This window comes from Dromiciops gliroides, chromosome 1, assembly GCF_019393635.1.
Source record: "Dromiciops gliroides isolate mDroGli1 chromosome 1, mDroGli1.pri, whole genome shotgun sequence".
NCBI lineage: Eukaryota > Metazoa > Chordata > Mammalia > Microbiotheria > Microbiotheriidae > Dromiciops > Dromiciops gliroides.
In genome coordinates, this window is record NC_057861.1 from 638810997 (window position 1) to 638833095 (window position 22099).

General features: G+C 35.2%; 1 protein-coding gene across 3 annotated transcripts in view; it reads right to left on the minus strand.

Moving 5' to 3' along the window:
* Positions 1 to 22099, minus strand: part of RFX3 (regulatory factor X3) — a 327432-nt gene that overhangs the window by 178452 nt on the left and 126881 nt on the right. The window lies entirely within an intron of this gene.

The following is a 22099-nucleotide window of genomic DNA, read 5'->3' on the forward strand; positions in this document are numbered from 1 at the left end:
AAGTAATGCCTTAGTGTGTTAACAGGTTCCTTATTAGAGATAACATGAAATGGTTTGTATCTATATTTTAGGTGTTCCTATTCATCCAGCAGTTGTTTCTGAGGCCTTGTTTATGTTTGGGAGTAATTTAGTTGGTTTACTTCCTTCACAGTACTCCTTTCAAGTGATATTTGTTTATCAGTCACAAATACAGCCACACTAATCCATTTTGATAAGCTAAATAAACCCCTGCAGTTCATCAGTGATGCAGCCCATATGTAAATGAGCTGTATATTATTGCAGGAGAGACATGCACAATTTCAGTCTAGTCATCCTTGCCTAATGTGGCTGTCAGGTGTGTCACGAGCAACAGATGCTTGTTTGACAAAGGACCTTTTTATTCTGGCTAATTAAGCAGTTGGACACACCCGCCTGTTAACGGTTCTGCTTTGTACAGCTAGCTCTGGCTGAATCATGTGAATCTACAGCTAAATAGGCCACATTTTGAAAGAAGGCTAATTAACCCCTCCAAGAAGGAAAAAAATATTGCACAAACCCAGCTGCTGAATACAAGATTAGCGTTTCTTCAATTTGATGGGCAAAACCCAGGCAAAGCAACTGTGTTTGGAACAAACATGCTTTACTTCAAGTTTTGAGGCATTCACATGTTCTTTGTTAAACTTCCTGAAGATTATTTAATACACTCCAATTCACAGTGGGGTTCCTATTGCCACACACAATGTACATGCCAGACTAAATGGTTTAATAGTCTGACCTAATCAATTACCTATCAAATAGAGCTGCATAACTGAACCAAGTAAAAAAAAATAGGTATCCATTTAATTTTTATTGGAGTCTTTCGTCCTGAACTAATTTGCTCTCCTAAATGGCAAAGTTTGCAAAGTTTGGTTTCACTATATACACTTTATTGTCTCACACTTTAGAATGTAACAGGTTTTAATTCAACATGGAGATTAAAGGCCTGTAATTTACTTTCAAATGCAATAGGCAATTTTCTTTCTCCTTCTTCTAGAAAGACAAAAGAAGCTAGATCAGACCTCAAAATGAACTAATCATCTAATTAAATTTAGGATGATAGCCATTTAATTGACAAGTGAGGATGCTAATCTAGATTTTGAACATGCTTTAAGAAATTATTTACAACAAAATTAAGAACCCTACTCAACAAAATTGCAGAATTGAACCTAATGCAAAAATTAAATTACTCCTAATAATAATACCAACTCCCTCCCCCACCCCCAAAAAGAAAGAAAAGTTTTATTTACTTTGCACTCTCACATAGGCAGAGATCCACACTTATTACAACTGAATGACAGCATCCGAAAACTTTTATTCTTGATATACTAGTTTAAGCACCTACATTCTTGATGAAACAAGAAATTTTCTTCCCAAGCTGTTCCCTAGGAAATATATATGTGTATATATATATATATATATATATATATATGTATTTTTAAAAACTACTTTAATTTAGTGCATAATGCCCACAGCAACTGTTAGCTCTATTTTTCTTAAAATTATACAACCAAAATGAAAAGTGTTGGAGAATTTGTTTTCTCATGACATTTAATTTCATGAATATAAAGTTGTTGGAGCTGCATACATTTGTGTTTGATAGGAAGAAAAGAGGAATCCTCACAGGTTAATAGCTGGATATAATAGAACTTCAGCATTAAATACTATATAACTTTTTTCTGCAATACATTCAAACATCTTAATATGGCATTATAATCAGGAGGATCATCATCTGTTGTTTAAAGTTTTAAAAACAGTATTGTACAACCTTACATGGACAAGTAATTTACCTGCAATTAGATCTGAGGGTAGGTCATTTACAAATAAAACAAGATGTGGTCTAATGCTAAGCCTTCCTTATTTGAAACACAACCCAATATAAAGTTTATTGATTGCAAGGTACAGGACCTTTTCTCATGGGGGGGGTGGGGAGGGAGAAGAGAAAGTGAGAAACAGCATAAACTGTTTAAAAGAGATTCTTTATTTCTTCTTTAAAAATCTTTGCTGCTTTATTTAGTTTTAATATTCTAATTCTCCTGATTGTGCAAAATAAATCTATTGTACCAAACTGATTTGTAAGAAAAATGACTGAATGATAATGGTGTAGATTGTTCAGCAGTCACCTTCCTGAGATAACTGATGACAGTGATTAATGCTGGTGATGATTAATCTGTGTACTGGTAACATATACAGGTTGCCTGGGTAACTTTTTTACTTTTCCAAACAAAGGTTTGCTTTTTTTCCTTTTTTAAAAAGCCAATTCTTTTCTTAATCAGAGCAGATTATGAAAGTCTTTCTTTCATGAGAAAAATTAAATTATGTTAACAGTTTTCATTTTAAAGGCTTAATTCATTAAAAATAAAAGCAATCTGTTAACACATAACTCAAGCCACATTTTATTTAGAAAAAGCAAACAGCTGAAATTGCATAACAGATATATGATGATTTATTTAAATCCTTTTCTTAGTTCCAAAGAAAAAATTTGAATCAGCCACACAAGTGCTGTCTGGGGAATAATAACTATGAAAATACTTCTTGGTCACTAATATCCTTACCCCATACCTTCTTGTTTTTACACGAATTAAAAAACATTATTATTATACCTAAATAGCATTACATTAAAAGTTGGTAACTTACAACACATGGACAAAAGAACCAAGCCTTATATTGTCATTTAATTTTAGTTATCTCTGTGTCCCCAGTGTCTGGTACTATGTCTTGAATACAGTAAGCACTTAATAAATTCCTGTTGAATAAATGGTATTATTAGATGTATCCAGAACTAGTTGACTTGCAAGATCCCAAGAATATTATGTTGATTGATGAATCTATGTCAACTTGGAGGATTTTTCTAGGTGGCTGTCACAGGGGACTCTCCTTAGTTTTATTGTTTTATATTTTTACTAGTGACTGAGATGAAGGCACAATGGCCATATCTGTAAAACTTGTGGATGAAAAATCTGGGAGTAAAAGCTATTGTAATGTGACAACATCAGGACCAAAAAGATCTCAGCAGGTAGTAATGCTGGGTTGAAACTGATGAAATGAAAAATGAGTGACAAATGCAAAATCTTTTACTTGGGTTCAAAAAAATAATACTATAAATACAGAGTAGGGGTCAGCTACAGGACCCTTAAATTAATCAATCAACAAGCATTTATTAAGCACCTGGTGGGCTAGGCACTGTGCTAGGTGCTGGATGTCCAAATAGTTAAATAATTCCTACTCTTAGGGATTTTAATTCAATTGGGGGGGTCATCATATTTTTTATATATATATATATATATATATATATATACATACATATTTATATATATGCAAATACACATATATGCATAAAATATATAGAGAATACAAAAATTATTCTACAAGGTAGAATATACAGTGCTATAGCACAGAGTGGTTAGGTAGGGAAGAATAGCAGTTGGGGACAGCAAGAAAGCCTTTATGTAAAGTGGAGCTTGAGCTGTGTCTTGAAGGAAGATAGGAAGCCTATAAGGCAGAGGTGAGGAGGAAATGCCTTCTAAGCATGGAAGGAAACCAGTTGAAAGGCATTGAGTCAGGAGAGAGAATGCTATGCATGAGGCATAAAGAGAAAGCTAGATAGAATACATGTAGGAATATATTGGGGATGTAGAATATTGTGTATATGTACACATGCACACACATAATTACATATGATATATGCTATGCATTAATATGATATAAACATGTAGTAATATATGTTATGGGCCCATAGAACCCCATTAGTTCTCTGGGGCATAGCAAAGAACCTTCTCCTTGAGAAACTAAACCAGAGGACAGACACCCCTCACCCAACTCCTCCAGCCACCACCAGTGAGGGATGGTCCTCCCTCACTAAGGGAACTTTCCACAGTCAGATGGTCACCCCATCAGTCCTCTATAAAAGTACCTGCCAGTCTCCTGCTTGAGGAAACTGGTATCTCAGAGCCACGCTCTGTGCCATGCCTTCTCCCCATGAGAAGTCCAAGGACTTCTTTCATGGTTTCCCTTCCCTTCCCCTTCCTCTAAATAAACTACCATTTTATTCTAACTGCTTTTGTATGCAAGAGGGTGTAATTCTTTAAAGAGGAATTCCTAAGGACCGCAAACTCCTACCCCTTCACAAACCCCCTTCCCTATTCTCCCCACGACATATAGATATACAGAACAAATATATAAAGAATAAACATGAGATAAATTATTCTACAAGGTAGATTGTACAGTGCTATAGTACAGGGTAGATAGGTATAGAAGGTAATAGCAGTTGGGCACATGAACAAATATTGACTGAGTACCTATCCTCTAAGAGGCATTATACTAGGCACTAAGAAAGATAGAAACAAATAGAAAGTTTCATCACTTGGAAAGGAGACCAAAATATGAGATCTGGGGGTTTTTTTGTTCTCTCTTCCTTTAAGGTTTTTCACCCTCTTTTAGGGCTGGTTGCTTTCACTAACCACTCCATTTCAGAACCAAGTTGCAAATCGAAACCAAGGACACTCTTTCTTATCCCACTTATGAGAAGCAATACCTCTTTTCTCAAGGCTCTTAAGCTATGGATGAGCAGTTTCCAGCAATACAGGCATTCAGAGTAAATAACTATTAGCCATCCCCTTTCACTTTTCTTTTTCTTCCAATTGAGTCATTTTTCAGCTGTGTTTGATTCTTCATGATCCCATTTGGGGTTTTCTTGGCAAAAAATACTGGAATTTGTTCCAGCTTATTTTACAGATTAGGAAACCGAGGCAAACAGAGTTAAGTGATTTGTCCAGGGTCACACAGTCTGAGACTGGAATGCAAACTCATGAAAATGAGTTTTCCTTATTACAAGCCCAGTGCTATCTTCACTGTGCCACCTAGGTGTCCCATTTACCCAGTACTGAATCAAAATCACACCCCAAAACCAAGGCATCTTTTTCTTGCATTCAGTATCGTCTGGAAAACAAACTAGCTTTTTAAAAAGGATCATGGACAGCTACTGTGATATGGGCTAGGAGGGCCAATACAAAGAGGTTTCCTTTCTTGGGATGGAGTAGGGGAAGAGCAGATTTTGAACCCAGGATGGCTGGAAATTGTGGATTCCTGCAAGCACAAGACAAAGATCATGGCTTTCTTACATCTATCTATTAAGGGTTCTTGTTGGCTTAATAGGTGGTGGAGACAGCAAGATGGATTTTTACTTTTCTTTTACCCTTATCACCATAAAAATTCTTATTCTCCCTACTTTTCAAATCTACTTTCACAAACGGATATACTCTAACTTCTCCCCTATCTTCTTTATCCACTTTCTTCCTTTCCTTCTTAATAAGATGACAGCATCACAGACCTGGAGCTAGAAGGCCTAGTGCAACTCCCACATTTTATAGATGAGAAAAGAGACTTGCTTAAGTTTACACAGATAGAAAACAAAGATCAACAGAGGTCCTGTGACATCAAATATAGCACTCTTTCTACCATGCCATGAAGGACCACAGAGATGTTTATTTTTCCTCACAATCAACATTCCCCATTCTGACTCTCTGCCTGTGCATAGGTTGTCTCCCATCCCTAGAATGTATTCTCTCCTCACTTCCAACTCCCAGAATCCCTAGCTACCTTCAATTCTCAGCCCAAAGACCCCTTCCTACTAAGCCCTTTCTTAATCTTTATATCTGCTAGCTATATCCCATGCCTAGCTAAATTACCTTGTGATTTATTTTATACGGGGTGGGTCTAAAGTCACTAATATTTAATAACTCCTTTATTTTTTGTTTTTAATTTACAATACCATACCATCATATACAGTATTATATGGGAAATGAATTTACATTACATGCAAAAATTCAAATCTCATAAATGGGGAAAAATAAAGAAAAAATAATTTTCTAAGAATTATTAAGACATCAGATCTCTTTGTGATTTCTGGCCAACCCTGTACATATTTTGTATTTTCAACAATACATGCTGGTTCCCTTGATGGAATGTGAGATTTTTGAAGTCAATGGGCCATTTTTTTCAGTACTTGTATCACTGGCACCTAGCATAATTCCTGGTACACAGCACCTACTTAATAAATGTTTGTTGATTATTTAACTTATTTCCCCCTCTAATCCAGTGACATGAAATAATAAGATCGTAGATTGAAGCTGACAGGGGCCTTTACCTTCCCCATTTTACAAATGAGGCAACTGAGGCACAAATAAGTTAAACATGCCCAAAAGATTACCAGATTTATGTGAAACCAATACTACTGTAGTTATAAATATCTCTAGACTAACATCATCTCATACTATCCTATACTATAAATAAATTGTACTGTAAAGAAATTCCCATACTCTATCAATAATTTATTGTGAACATGAATTTGGTCGTGATTCACCTTACAAAACTCTTCAGACACTGGCTGTAAAGAAAACTTCTTGCCAAGATAGGTTTCTTAAAGACTTTCAGGATTAAATTAGAACTACATGTCCATGGTGCGGGGAGGGGGGGGGCAGGGAAGGGGAGGATGATTGCCTGTAAGATGGAATGAAAATCACACTAAATAATTGTATGAACTTAAAAAAATCACACACAGGAAAATTGCCATTTTTTTTATATTTGAAATGGCTCACCAAATACAAATATTATGGTAAAATGTAAAATCTATTCTCTTGGAGATTACTCCATGAAAAAGAGAGATGGAACCTGCATTTAAATTCATTTTATGATATCCTTTGGACCCAGCACCATACATGCTCCCTTTAACAGCTTGTTTGTCATTTTTTTAAGGGTCTCTTCTTGACATCTCTTAATTGTTTATTTCATGGCCCTTATTTATGCTTCTAATGTGGTTAATAGCAATTTTAAGTTCTTTACAATTTGGAAGCACTTAACAGTAAAGTATCAAGTACCTCTTAAAAAGATCATTATCCCTGTTTAGCATTTTTTACTAATAAATTTTCCACATAATATATTTCTTTCTTCTGTCCTTATAAACTTATTCAGGTCTTCAGGTCATGGGAGGGCAGGGCAGGAGGAGACAGGGAAAAAGAGGAGGGAATCCTTCTCTTAACATTGCTAATTCTTCAAACTACTGTATCCTGTTTCTCTTCTTCCTTTCTTTGCCAAATTTCTCCTAAATTTAACCCATACAATCTGCAGTCCCCAGGCCCTCCCCGAAATGGCCATAGTCCTTCAAATCTACCTTCTACTACCACTCACCAAAATGGTTCTCTTCTGTTTTTCATTCAACTTCTTAAAGATTCTCTGCATCACAATGTAGTAAAAGGCCTCTGAAATCCAAGACTAAGCTTTCACAGTTCCAGTTAACACTACAATAACCTTTCCTCTTCTGCCCCCTTTCTATATTTTCTAACTCTGCTGTAGAGAAACAAACAAGTTTTGCTCCCAGGTGATTTTTCTATTCCATTATTCCCTAAATATCTAATGTTGAAGCTGGTTCATAAGGGAATACTGTTGTTATTCTTCAGTCGTGTTATTCTTTTTTTTTTTTTTTTTTTTTTTTTTTTTTGTTTTGCAGGCAATGGGGGTTAAGTGACTTGCCCAGGGTCACACAGCTAGTAAGTGTCAAGTGTCTGAGGCCGGATTTGAACTCAGGTACTCCTGAATTCAGGGCCGGTGCTTTTAACCACTGCGCCATCTAGCTGCCCCAAGTCGTGTTATTCTTTCAGTTGTGTCTGACTATTTGTGACCCAATTTGGGGTTTTCTTGGCAAAGATACTGGAAGGGTTTGCCATTTCCTTCTCCAGCTCATTTTACATATGGGGAAACTGAGGCAAAGAGGGCTAAGTGACTTGAGCAGGGTCACACAGCTAGTAAATGTCTAAGGCCATATTTGAAGTAAAGAAGGTGAGTCTTCTACTGCACCACTCAGCTGCCCATAAGAGACAATATGGAGAAGGAAATGAGTAAAGAAGCAAATCTACCACAGGGAAAAGGGGTCATGGTTTCATACAACAGTCTATAGGGTCCTTCATGAACAAAGAAAGACATACTACTGACTGAAAATATGAACATATAAAATAAGAAGGGGAACTCTAATGGGAGGATTTCTAAAAGGTAAATGGGTTCCAAGATTTTTTCTCAGATAGATGAATCGGTTATAATTTGTGGAAGTTTAGAAGATGTTAATATCTCTACTTGAAATACCAAGCAGACTAGACTACATATCCTGTAGGTCATTTAGTCACTTTCTAGAATATCACATGCAAACACACACACATGTATATCACATATATAGTATGTATATGTGTGTATGTATACACATATACATGGTATGTGGATCACATATGCATATAATGTATATATACACTATATGTATACATATATAATTATATACATACACAACATGGATTCAATTTCCTAATCTATTATTTTTAAAAGAGTGGCATATCGTACATATGGATTAGGTATGGTACAGTTATTTGTCAGTCAATGTAAATAACTGGGTGTGTCAGACTCAGTATTTTATTACTGCATCATCACTGTGGGTAACCTGTAATGTGCATACTGCCTAACAGTATTTACAAAGAAATAAAGGAACAAAAAAACTAATTCCTTGTTTGCTGGGGAGGGGGGAAGTGGGGTGAGGGTAGGGGTGGGGAGAATGAAGAGGGAAGCAAAATCCAACATAACAGTAATTTGCCACTAAAATAAACAGGGGGAAATTTTTGAATTTTTACTTGCAGCAAATAAGTGTAATTTGGGGTTGTAAGATGGAAATCTTTTCAATGTAATAGTTTGTGTAAAAAAACAGCCTTTATAAGGTGCACTTTTCATTGTCAGACAGCATGAGATGCTCGTAGCTATAATCAGTTTTACATGGCAGGTTTACAAGCTTTCCACAACTTGTACTATTTATCCATGTTAAAACATTTCTACAATTACCTCTGTATATCATGTTATACTCATTTTTCCTTTTTAAATGAACTTTAAATAGTTTTTGTAGGAATGGCTGTAAATCCTGAACCAACTATATTGCTTTTCTTTCTGATTAGTCATCAGATTCATTATTTGGATTTTCTATAGATCACAAGTTGTTCATAACTAATTTACATGGAAGCAATACTTCTTTTGTATTGAAGATTATTGCAACAAGGTAAAGACAGACTCTTTAATACCTCCAAACATAACTGGTATAAAATTTTATTTCCTGTGCAGCTACTCTTATAAAAGTAACATGAATGATATTGTACTAGTTCAGGACAATAAGCTCATCCTTCTACGTCAAAAAACACATAAAACATAAAAATATGGGCAGGGTATTCTATATAGTCCCATGATGTCACTTTCACTTAAGTCAAATTCTCAAGTCATTTCTAAACTTCACACTCCTCCCCCACTTTCTTAAAGAGGTTTCCTCAACACTAAGTGGCAGATTATTTGTAGCAAAAAAAGAGGACTCTGTGAAAAATAAAGTAATAAATATATATTTTTTTATATCCATACAGGTGAAACTACTGGATAATTCAAACAACTAGAGTGAGCTCACTACTTGTAGGTAGGAAAGGTGATGAGCCTCCTATCAATAATTTTTTTCATGTTACAAAACTGATCTCTGGTCTACCAATTACATTCATCATCCTATAAAACTTGGTCATTAAGAATTTCCAAAATGCTATTGTCAAATAACTTTAGGTTGCTAGGCAAAAATATTTTGAGCCATATAGATAAAAGCACAGTATGAATTCAGACAGGATAATTGTTGAATTTCCTTATTTAAAATGCTTTCAAAGAAATGGACTGGAATCCCTTCAACAAACTGATGATGGAGAGTACAACTATTTATGCTATATAAGAATTTTCCTTTTTTAAAATCAAGGTCCTGGAGAGAATGACTTGAACCATGGTGTGTTTGCTTTTGTGTATTAGTAAAAAAGTATTTTTACCAAGGATATTATGACTGATTTAACTCAGTTTTTAAAGATGTCCTTTTAGAATTTCATTTTTTATTATAAAGCACGGAACTTCATAACCAAAAAAAAACAACAACTTGGGTTTTAATATTGCCTCGGATACTTTTTAGTTTGGTGACCTTGTCACTTAAGTGTTATGGATGGAGCACTGAGCCAGCTCCAACTAGCTAACTAGCTTGTGCCAATTATTACATTTTCAGGGTTAAGATTTTGTTGTTGGGGGCAACTAGGTGGCACAGTGAATAAAGCACTGGCCCTGGATTCAGGAGGACCTGAGTCCAAATCCGGCCTTAGACTCTTGACACTTACTAGCTGTGTGACCCTGGGCAAGTCACTTAACCCTCATTGCCCTGCAAAAAAAAAAAAAAAAAGATTCTGCTGTTGTTCAGTCATTTCAGTCATATTCGACTCTTCCTAACACCATTTGGGATTTTCTTGGCAAATATTTTGGAGTGGTTTGCCATTACCTTCTCCAGCTCATTTTATAGATGAGGAAACAGAAACAAAAAGTGTTAAGTGACTTTCTCATACTCCATCATATAGGTAGTAAGTGTCTGAGGCCAGATTTGAACTCAGGAAGATGAGTCTTCCTGACTCCGGGGCTGGCACTCTATCCACTGTGCCACTTACCTGCATTTAGACCTCAGAAATGGTCAAATGGTAAATATCACGGCTTGATTTATTGTTTTGCTGTCCATCTAACTTATGAAAGTAATGGAGACAGTGATAATAATGTGGATTAAATTTTAAATTGTGTCATGCATATACTTCCCCCCCTTTTCTGGAGAACCAGTTGTTAAACATTTACCAGAATACCCCTACCTCTAAGCCTCAAACCTCTCACCTGTAAAACAAGTAAAGCAATACCTCTAAGATCTAGCATATAAAGTTATTGTATCAAATGACATAACATATGTAAAGCACTTTGCTAACTTCAAAGTGCTTCTTTAAGACAGCTATTATCATTTCACTCATCTTTTTTCAATAGGGTTAAGATAAAAACAGTAATGAATAAGATGATATCCTTCTATTCTTTTTTTTTTTAATTTAATATTCTGCAGACTTTTGCACAGGTAGGGAGTTTTTTCAGGTGAATAAAAATATTAGGGTATAAGTCCCTCCCCAGCAGGCTCAATGAAAACATCCTCAGTATAACTCTAGTAGCAGACAAAATGACAGGAATGCTATGTACCTCATCCCACATGATTGTGCTTCTCTCCTAGGTCTCCACATTTTGAAAACTTTCAGTTTCATGTAGGTTAGAAGATGATCAGTTGTTGATATGGTGGCAAACAGCTATTTGAAAAGGTTGTTTTTTAGTTTTTCTGGATCAGTGTAAAATCCAGCCAGTTGTGAGTGATAGTTTGGTCTGTGATAAAGGTCTGGTTCCAGTACAGCTTACTGGTTGAATTCTACAGTATATCTTAAGGTCTGTATTTAGAGATCATGTCTCTCTAGGTTGTTTGGTAGCTGTTTAGTTTTTACATCTTATGTTAATGGGTTGGGCATTTTCTACCACTTTGCATAATCTACACTGATCAGAATAATTCTGGGCTCCATAAGTACCAGCTTCCTATACTTCCCGTTGGTGATTTGGTGATACACAGATATCATAAATCCCTGTTTCCACAAACCAATCCATGTGACTCAGAAATTTGTTCAATTTATTTTATTTTTTATTGTTGTTATTACTATAGACTGGCAAAAATAACAAACTCTTCAAATTTTTTAAATAATATTTATTAACTCAAATGGCTCACTCATGCTTAAAATAACCACAAAAAGAAATACAATTTCTCTGATTGTGACCCATTGATTAATGGGTCACAAAAGATGATGCAAAAAAGATGGAAGCTAACTCTTTTGAATATTAAGTAGCTACAGTAGTTCAATTAAATGAGCAAAGTTAGTCCCTGAGTTTTCTCACTAAATAATATTTAATTTATTGCTGTTCAGTTTTTTCAGTCACATTCAACTCTTTGTGACTCCCTTTGGGGTTTTCTTGGCAAAGGTACTGGAATGGTCTGCCAGTTCTTTCTCTAGCTCATTCTACAGATGAGCAAAAAGGCAAACAGGGTTAAGGGACTTGACTAGGGTCACACTCAGGTGTTTCTGACTTGTGGCCAGCACTCTATCCACTGCACCACCTCACTGCCCAATATTTAACTTATATACCTTCAAAATTAATTAAATAAGGCAGTATATCTCTTAAATTTTATGAGTGGGATCATGATAATAATTGCTCATATTTAAGTTGGGATTTATAGTGACAAAGCTCTCTATATATGTTAGGCCATTTATTTTTTATAACAACTCTACCTAACATTATCATTCCTATTTTATAGATAAGAAAAATAAGACTCAGAGAGTATATGTGATTTGTCCAAGGTCAAAGAGCTAACAAGAGACAAAGCTAGAACATGAACACATCATCATCTGCTCTTTCCATTCTGAAAGAACATATAATGTGTGTATATAGTGTATTATATGTGTGTATATTATATGTGTGTGTATATACATATTATGTACATGTATGCACATCTATAATATGTAAATATACACACATACAATATCTACACCTATATAATAAAATATATATGCACATATATAAAAGAACCAGATTCTCATATATACATACATATACATATATACATTATATATATATAAAATATTCCATTCCCTGAAAAAGGCACATCTGAATTTAAGATACTTTTATTGTTACTAGCATTATCTCTAATGTTAATTTCTTATTTTTCTATTTCAGGTCTTAAATAAAACTGCCAGTAAATGAAACAATATGATTATTGTTAAATTTGGGCTAAATAAAATCAATGAACATAAAGGTCAGGGTAGGTGTTTTTTAGGATTATCCTAGTGGTTCCAGAATGTAAGTATTAAATTGGTATTTCTTAACTAATTTCTGTTTGAGAAGAAGAGACAGTGGAAGGAAAGAAGGGATGGAGAGGGAATGAGGGTTTGGGGGGGGCAGAGATAGAGATAGAGATTAATTGATTTGGGCATTCTTTCAAAAATATGTTGTAGGTTATTTCTCCTAATAGAGTATTAAAGTATATATCAAATATGAAACTTGGAGAACATATAGAAATTTCTACAAAATTTCCTTTCCATTGATGTTTTATCTGCTCTATAGACACTTAGCCTGATACTTCCCTTACCCTTTTAAAGATGATTGGCACAAAATAGAAATGCCCTCCAACTCTCCTCAATAAGTCATTAGGATACATTTCATTATGTTTGACAAAATGTGATTTTAATACCCCTTATTTAACCAGTAACCTATTATTATTTTATTCTTATTATCAGGAATAAGGATCTGTAATGATAAATGGTCAAAATTTAAAATATTTATATTACTTCCTAAGAACTTATAAACAAAATATTACTAAATCTAACAGTAATAGATAGCATGAGTGGACCATCATTTTGTATTTCTTTCAGAATTAGGGTTTTCTCAAGTAGATGCTAAAAAACTTGGGTTCTTTCAAATATACAATTTTATAGATAACTCATTACATGAAATTAGAAAGCTTTTGTAGGAACAAAATTAATGCAATTAAGATAAAAAGGGAAACTTTAGACTGAAGATAAAAATCTTTGCATAATTATTTCTGATAAGATCATCAAGATGTAATGGGGGAAATGGGGTAGAGGGTTTGGTTAGGGGTTGGGGTTCTTAGGAATTCCTTTTTAAAGAATTACACCCTCTTGCACACCAAAGTAGTTAAAATAAGGTGGTAGTTTATTTAGGGGCGAGGGAAGGGGGCGGGGAAGGGAAACCATGACAGAAATCCTTGAACTTCTCATGGCGAGATAGGCACAAAGCACGTGGCTCAGAGGTACCAATCTCCTCAAGCAGGAGAATGGCAGGTACTTTTATAGAGGACTGATGGGGGTGGAGCATCTGCCTGTGGAAAGTTCCTTTAGTGAGGGAGGACCATCTCCCACTGGCAGTGACTGGAGGAATTGAGTGAGGGGTGGCTAGGGATCACTATTCAGGAGGCAAAGGCTACAGCCACACCCAAACTTATCTCCAAGGGGTAAGGGAGACCAGAATGGAGGGTGGGAGGTCCCAAAGCTAGCTCAGTCCAAAGTGGTTCCACTTATCTCTCTAGGGTATCTGTCCTCTGGTTTAGTTTCTCAAGGAGAAGATTCCTTGATGTGCCCCAGAGAAATACTGGGGTGCTCTGCACCCCATGACAAAGATATATTGGTAACTAACACAAGCATATAAAATTGAGAACTATTTCCCCATAAATAAGTGGTCAAAGAATATAAACAAACAATCTTCAAATAGAATTACAAACTATAAACAACCATAGAAAAGAATATCCCAAATCCCTAAAAATGAGAGAAATGTAAATTAAAAGTGCTTTGAGATTTCATCTCATACCTAGCAAAATGGCAAACAGGGGAAGGGGAAACAAGCATTTATAAAGTAGTGCCTACTATATGTCAGGAACTGTGCTACAAATTATGCTTTACAAACTAAGTGCTCCAAAAACATCTCATTTGACCCTCATAAGAACCCTGCAAGGTGAGTCCTATTATTATTTCTAATTTAGAGTTGAAGAAAGGGAGGCAAATAGAGGTTAAGTGACTTGTTCAGAGTCACAGAGCTATGGTGTCAGGGTCTGAATTTGAACTCAGGTCTTCCTGACTCCTGGTCCAGTGGAGAAATAGTCAATGTTGAAAGGGCAGCAGAAGGAAAGGCACAATAATATTTTGTTGCTTGAACTGTGAATCGATATAATCATTCTGTAAAGCAATTTGAAATTATGCTTAAAAAAGAGGGGGAGACTAAAATGTCCCTACAAGTAAAAACAATAGAATATACAGCCAAATATTCATAATAACACACAGTCTGTGGTAGCAGAGAAGAGAAAACAAAGTAGATGCTCAGTGATTGGGGAATGGCTAAGCAAATTGTGGTATATAATGGTATTCATATGCCTTAAGAAACAATGAATTTGAAGAATTCAGGAATAAAGGAAGGCATCAGAACTGACAGAGTGAAATAAGCATATCCAAGAAAACAATATACAGGAGCTCAATGATGTTAATAGAAGGAACAATAACACAAAATTGAATGCTTTCTAATGGTAATGACCATGTTTGGCTCAGGAGGTGAGAAAATTCTCCACTTCTCAGCAGAGGTAGAGGATTGTGGGTATGGAACAGTGCATAGACATCAAACTTGGCTGGTGGGCTAGTTTTGTTGAACTGCCTCATTTTGAGAAATGGGATTGGGCTGAGCTGGGGGTGGGTGGGGCAGTATTTATTCTTTGTTTCAAGGATTGGTTCCCAGAGGAGTAGGGGGAGGGATATATTCTGACATGGATATCACTAAAAATTTCTTTAAATTATATATTTCAGGGGCAGCTAGGTGGCACAGTGAATAAAGCACTGGCCCTGGATTCAGGAGGACCTGAGTTCAAATCCAGCCTCAGACACTTGACACTTAGTAGCTGTGTGACCCTGGGCAAGTCATTTAACCCTCATTGCCCCTTTAATATGTTTGTACTCTGTGGATTGGTGATCTTATTGATGAACACATTCTCTCCATTGGTATAAAAACTACACCAATGTATATAAGACTTATTTTTAAAAGTGTAAAAATCATTCTTAGCTCACTGGTCCTAGAAAAAAACAAGCAACAGGCTAGACTTGGCCTACAAACCATAGTTTTTGCAGACCCCTGGTATAGATGAAAACTCAATTTTCTTTGCATCTTATATGATTCTTGTCCATGTTCATCCATACATCATCCTTAAAGGGACTTTTCAAAATGATGGAGGCCTTCTAGGTCAGAGCTGCTTAATCTGGGGTCCATGAATTTAACTGAGAACAGTTGTGGTTTTGGGGGGGGCAGGGCAGTGAGGGTTAAGTAACTTGCCCAGGGTCACACAGCTAGTATCAAGTGTCTGAACCCAGATTTGAACTCAGGTCCTCCTGAATCCAAGGCCCATGCTTTATCCACTGTGCCACCTAGCTGCCCCCTGGGGTTAATGAATTTAAAAAAAAAATTGATAGTTGCATTTCAATATAATTGGTTTATTTTGTACATTTAAAAACATTTTGAGAAGGAGCCCATGACACATTGTTTTTAGATTTGCTCTAGTTTTTTTAGATTTCCCAGATAATTACTTCCACCCAATGTTCATTTTGCCATTGGTTTTGGGGAACCTACTAATTTGATTTTAAATGTTCTGGTGTTCCAAGAGGTAACACAGTGGCCCAGTGGATAGAGCATGGGACCTGGAGTCAGCAAGACATGAGTTTGAATTTGGCAGTAGACACTAATACTTGTGTGACCTGGGCAAGTCACTTAGCTTCTGTTTGACTCAGGGACCTGGAGTCAGTAAGACATGAGTTTGAATTTGGCAGTAGACACTAATACTTGTGTGACCTGGGCAAGTTACTTAACTTCTGTTTGCCTCAGCTTCCTCAACAGTTGTGAAGATCATATCAGATAAAATATTTGTTAAGCACTTGGCACACAGTTGCTGCTATAGAAATTCTTTTTCTCTTTCCCTGTCCTTTCTTTCCTTCTAGTAGTCACAACTTGGGAGCAAGATAGGGTTTTTCACTGGGGAGCAGTTTGGGATTGCTAGACTATCTATTTTCTCAAAAGCAAATTAGGCTTCTCTTCCTTATATTCAATTCTGAGTTCAATTCATTTTCCACTTGCAATGTCTATCCTGAATATACATTTAGGAAAGTTGATCAGGTCTCTGATGAATCTAAGCATATCTCTTCCCCTGCATGCACATTGGCAACTTATTTTTTTTTAATTTTTTTTTTTTTGTGGGGCAATAGGGGTTAAGTGACTTGCCCAGAGTCACACAGCTAGTAAGTGTCAAGTGTCTGAGGCCGGATTTGAACTCAGGAACTCCTGAATCCAGAGCCAGTGCTTTATCCACTGCACCACCTAGCTGCCCCATACATTGGCAACTTATTAAGAATATAGCTGTCAACTCCTGATTGGTTTCCAGTGACTGGGGCTACCCCTGAAATGGTATACTCGTTAGGACTCATGATGATAGACCCATATCACAGGACCTTCCCATTGTCCTGCTCTAAAAGAATGTATGATGATTCTCAGCTTTTTTGACTTGTTCACCTTTTCCCTGTTGAGAGACAGACTAAAATACAAGAGAGTAGGATGATGCATGTTCTGTCTCCTAGCTCTCATGACACAAGCAGTAACATGTCAATGGTTATCTTGAGGCAGAAGCAGATGGAAGTTGCATTATCTTGCCTAGGCAGTCTGAGAGAAAAGTTCCTGGGAATAACATTTTCCTAGTCTAAGAGATAGCAGGAGCTAAGGCACTGATGGATTTCTTACAAAAGCAAACATGTACCTGCCCACTCAGATCAAGAGGTAAGTTTGTGGACAATATGCCTAAACCTCAACCCCCTATGCAGAGGAAGGGAGATTTCAATCTTTAAGACAGCTTGATCCCAAAATACATCATTTTAATCAAAGATAAAGGCTTTCTCAGGATCACAAGCCTTAGGGATAGCTCTGTGGGTGACCCATGTTCAAGAGTTTGCAAGTCATTTGTAGGACTGTCTAAATATGGTCTATAAATAATTGGCTGTAAAAAAGTGCCTGTCACCTTTTCATAATTTGACCAAAGATATTATATACACACACATATGTAGATTGTTATCATATTTTAGAAAAATGATAAACTAGGAATATAGGTTGCTAGTTCATAATACTCCTTCAATTATATTTGGGTAATTTTATCCATAAATGTTTATTCCTTTGGTATATTCACTTCTCTGAGATATCTCATAAAATAACCCCTCAATGCTTTTAATAGTGTTTCATTTCCAGTATGGATTTCCTAGGCCTGTGCTTGTCACTGTCACAATTATAACACATCAATGAATGAGATATTAGGGTCTAAGTGTCACGGTTCTATTGTCAATAGTAATGAATATCAATAGTTATACTGAAAAATCATTTCCATTTTGTATCTATTTTTATTCTCTTGACAGTTGCCCCAAGAATATTATAGGGGCTAATGTTGCTCCAAGATTTCTATAGACTTATTTATGCTTCTACTGCTTTTTGCTATTTTACGACACAATAGTCTTCATAATATTCTAGCATGCTACATTGTAGGGTATTATGAATTAGTTTATATTCCAAAATGATATTGCCTTAAAATGCCTCATCTCTCTGCTTAGCAAGAAGATCTAGTATTAGCTGGCTAAGTAGTTTCTGTACTCTCCCTGCTCATTTGTTGTGATGACTACTTTCATTGGTTAAGTATATACAAGGAACAGTGCTAATCTGGGAGAATATCTTTGTTCTTTTCCACTTCCCATTTTTAGGCAAAGGATCATTTGAATAAATCACCTTGCAGTTTCAGTGTCCACAGTGTTTTCTTCTCACTTTGTATCCTTTCTCCTAAGTAGATGTTAATTTTCATCCATGCTTTAACTAGTCAGTGAACTTACTGCATGTAGAATGTTGAATGTGATGATTTCCATATCAGTAATCGGTTATTTTCTGTTCATTACAGTTTTGTCGGTTTTATTTATTGTGATATTTTTTGGTTTTAGCAACATCTGACATGCTTCTGGAAGAAATTATTCAGATGGGGTTTCTGAATAATCTATAAATATTTGGCTTCTTTATAGAGGCATCAAGGTGATTTGGATAGAGTGCTATATTGGGGATACTGTTAGATGGTAGATAGAACTGAAGTCATAAAGATCTAAGTTCAAATCCTGCCTCGGACATTTGCTAGCTGTGTGATCCTGCACAAGAAACTTAACCTTTCTTACCTTAAATCCTTCATTCATAAAATAAAAGGGTTGAATTTGATGGTTTCTTCAAGGTATTGATGGTCCCTTCCAACTCTAAATTTATGATGCTATGTTCAAATTTAACCATATTTTCCATCATAACATTTTGTCATCCTCCCCTGTGTTTAGCTTTGCATTGAAGTCAGTAAGCATCAAATTATATATTAACTAGATTTATAGAATCTTGTCAGGTTCTTTGTAGAATTTCTCTATCCTTGGAACAAATACAGAATATGCTCAATAGTGCGTAAATTCACATGTAAAAAAACCTTCTATAATTGTTCGCATGATCACCTCAATGTGGGAGTATGAACTTGAATAATGAATGAATGAAGAACCTGGAAAAATAGCACCATCTTTTTGTTGAGAACAAGATGCATGAAAAAGTTGGCATGTTGTATATAAGATACAATTCCAAAAGCTTCTCTCAAAACTCAGAATTTTACTTTTCCAAATTCAACTCTTGAGGTCAGTCTTCTTATCATTAAGGTATTTATTTACATATATTTCTTAGTTAATGATAGGAAATGTGGAGAAAATGCTAACTTTTTTATTTCTTAGAAAACATGTCTTAGTACCTGTAACTCAAGAGCGAAGTAAGGAACAAAGGAATTCAGTAAAATAATATAATTATAATAAATATTTCTACGTTTGATTACCTAAGATTTTGCTTTCTTCAAATATCCCTTGACAGAGTATGTCATTTATATGATTCCTTATTTGAAAAGTCTATTGGTAAAAGAGCTGTTATTCATGATAACAAATTATGGTACTGGCATTTAACATGTAATTAAAAAATAAAGTGATAAGAAATATATGTACTTGATCTTTGCGATTTGAGTAAATTCCTCATTTCAAAAAATATGTTGATAAATCTCTATCTCATATATAATTATTGGTTCAATGGCAAGGAATACTAGTAAATTAAATTATCCTTAAGATACATGATGCTTTTCATGTTTTCAATTTAATTAGTATCCATAAATATTTTAAGGTGATTAATATTAATTGATAAGTATACAATATATAAAAATTTAGTTACTGTTTCATTGCTTCCTAACAACCAAAAATGGTGGTCATAATCATAGAAAATATTATGTGAGTATATGTACACATATAATCTTTACCTTGCCTAAATAATTTGGGTGCATCATAGTTTATATACACAAGTACAATCTTTTTACATCCTTCTTTTGACAGAGAAAGTTTGAAAGCTTTGCCAGTTGAAACACAAATTCTATGAGGTCTGATATCAAATTGTCATACTCTCTGCTAAGCACCAAACTAGTTAAATTTGGATATCTTCATTATCATAATGCTACTCCAATCATTGGGTAATGAATGGTTTTGGTTATAGCAAGTAATGAAGAATATCTACCATGACATAGAGAGGTTGTAAAAGAGTGAGCACTAACTCCAAAGACAACACAGATCATTGAAGTTTACATTCAAACCTTCCAATTAGCACTACTCATAATTATCTACAGCAGAATGGAGAAATCCTCTGATCAGCAATACAACATAGGGGCTCCCAGTTAAAAAAAAAAAAAACCTCTTTAAAAGATCTAGGCACAGGGGCACCCAACTGAAAGAGGCTGAGCTCACCAGGCCTGGGGGAACTGGGAAAGAGAAACATGCATGAGACTTCTGTGGGCCAAGGAGAAAAAAATAAGAAGAAAAAGAATGACACATAAAAAGGTCATGAGAGAAGAGTTCATTATAATAAACCTAGCTCTCAAATAGATAAATGAAAAATGAGGCTCATAAAGATGGAAATATGAACAAGCATTCCAGAAAGGACCATGACCAATGAATATGTACGTATGTGTGTATGTATGTATGTATATATACACATATTTTAATGCATTAAAAGAAAGTGAATCCATTCAGAGAAAGAGCTACAGGGTCTGAATGCAGATCAAAGGAAACTTTTTTCACTTTTTTTGTTGTTTTTTTCCCTTTTGTTCTGTTTCTTCTTTCAACATGACTAATGTGGAAATGAGTTTACATGATTGCACATATATAACCTAAGTTAGATTGCTTGTTGTCTTGGGAAGAGGGATGGAAGGGAGGAGGGAGAAAAAAAATGTGAAACTCAAAATTTTATAAAAATGAATGTTGGAAACTTATTTTCACATGTAACTGGAAAAAAATAAGATACTATTAAAAAAAAAAGTGAGTCATAAAATCCCCAATGACAGCAAGATAATAAATTCTCTAGATTTCCCAGGGATAATAGAATAGGAAAACATTTCACAATGTTTAAAAAGATGAATAACACATTAAAAGAAGAACTACTATGGATTTTAGGCCAGAAATAAGAAATCTCAAAGAAGAAATAAATTGGAAACAACAGAGAAAGCAACTTAAAACATATAATAGTACATTTCTCCAAAAGAGAGAGTAGAAGTTCTGAAAAAAAGAGAACTGTGGACTTGGAACTCAAAAATACAGAAAGGGACAAAAATTTGGCAGAAATGAAGCAAAAAAAGCAACAACTTTGAAAGAACACATGAATACTATGTCAACTGAAAGTATTGCCTTTGAGAACAGGCTGTGCAGAAATAATTTAAGAACTATAAGCCTCCAACCCCTCCTCATTTCCCCCAAAATCTACAACAACAAAAACCAAACATGATGAATTAGAAAGCCTATCATACTATAAGAAATAATGAAAGAAAATTGTTCAGAAGTTTTGAAAAGGAAATACAAAGTATTGATTAATTGATAGAATCCATAATTTTTTTTTGTAGGGCAATGAGGGTTAAGTGACTTGCCCAGGGTCACACAGCTAGTAAGTTTCAAGTGTCTGAGACTGGATTTGAACTCAGGTCCTCCTGATTCCAGGGCTGGTACTTTATCCACTGCGCCACCTAGCTGCCCCAGAATCCATAATAGATTGAGAGAAAAAAGCCTGAGTTTGAAACTCCAAAACATATACTGTTTAAATTTTAGAATTACAATGGCAATCAAAATTTGTGAGTATCCAAGAAAAAAGTCTAGCTATGAAATTCAATTTGAATAGTCCAAAACTAATTCACATCTCTCTGAAATCACAGAAACTATGATATTTCAGAAAACTAACAAAACTGAGATGTACCTCATAATAACTTATTCTGTAAAGCTGAGTCTATCAATGAAAAATAAGGACCTTTAACCAAATCTAGGCACATTTGAGTTATTTCTGCAAAACAACTTATGTAAGCAAGTTAGGCACCTAAACACTCTGAACAAAAGAATCATAAGAAAAGTAAACTACAAATAACAAGAAAATGCTAAGCAATGCAATAAATGATTACATGTTTCTATCATAAGGCAAATCTATTGTTTAAAACTAATCA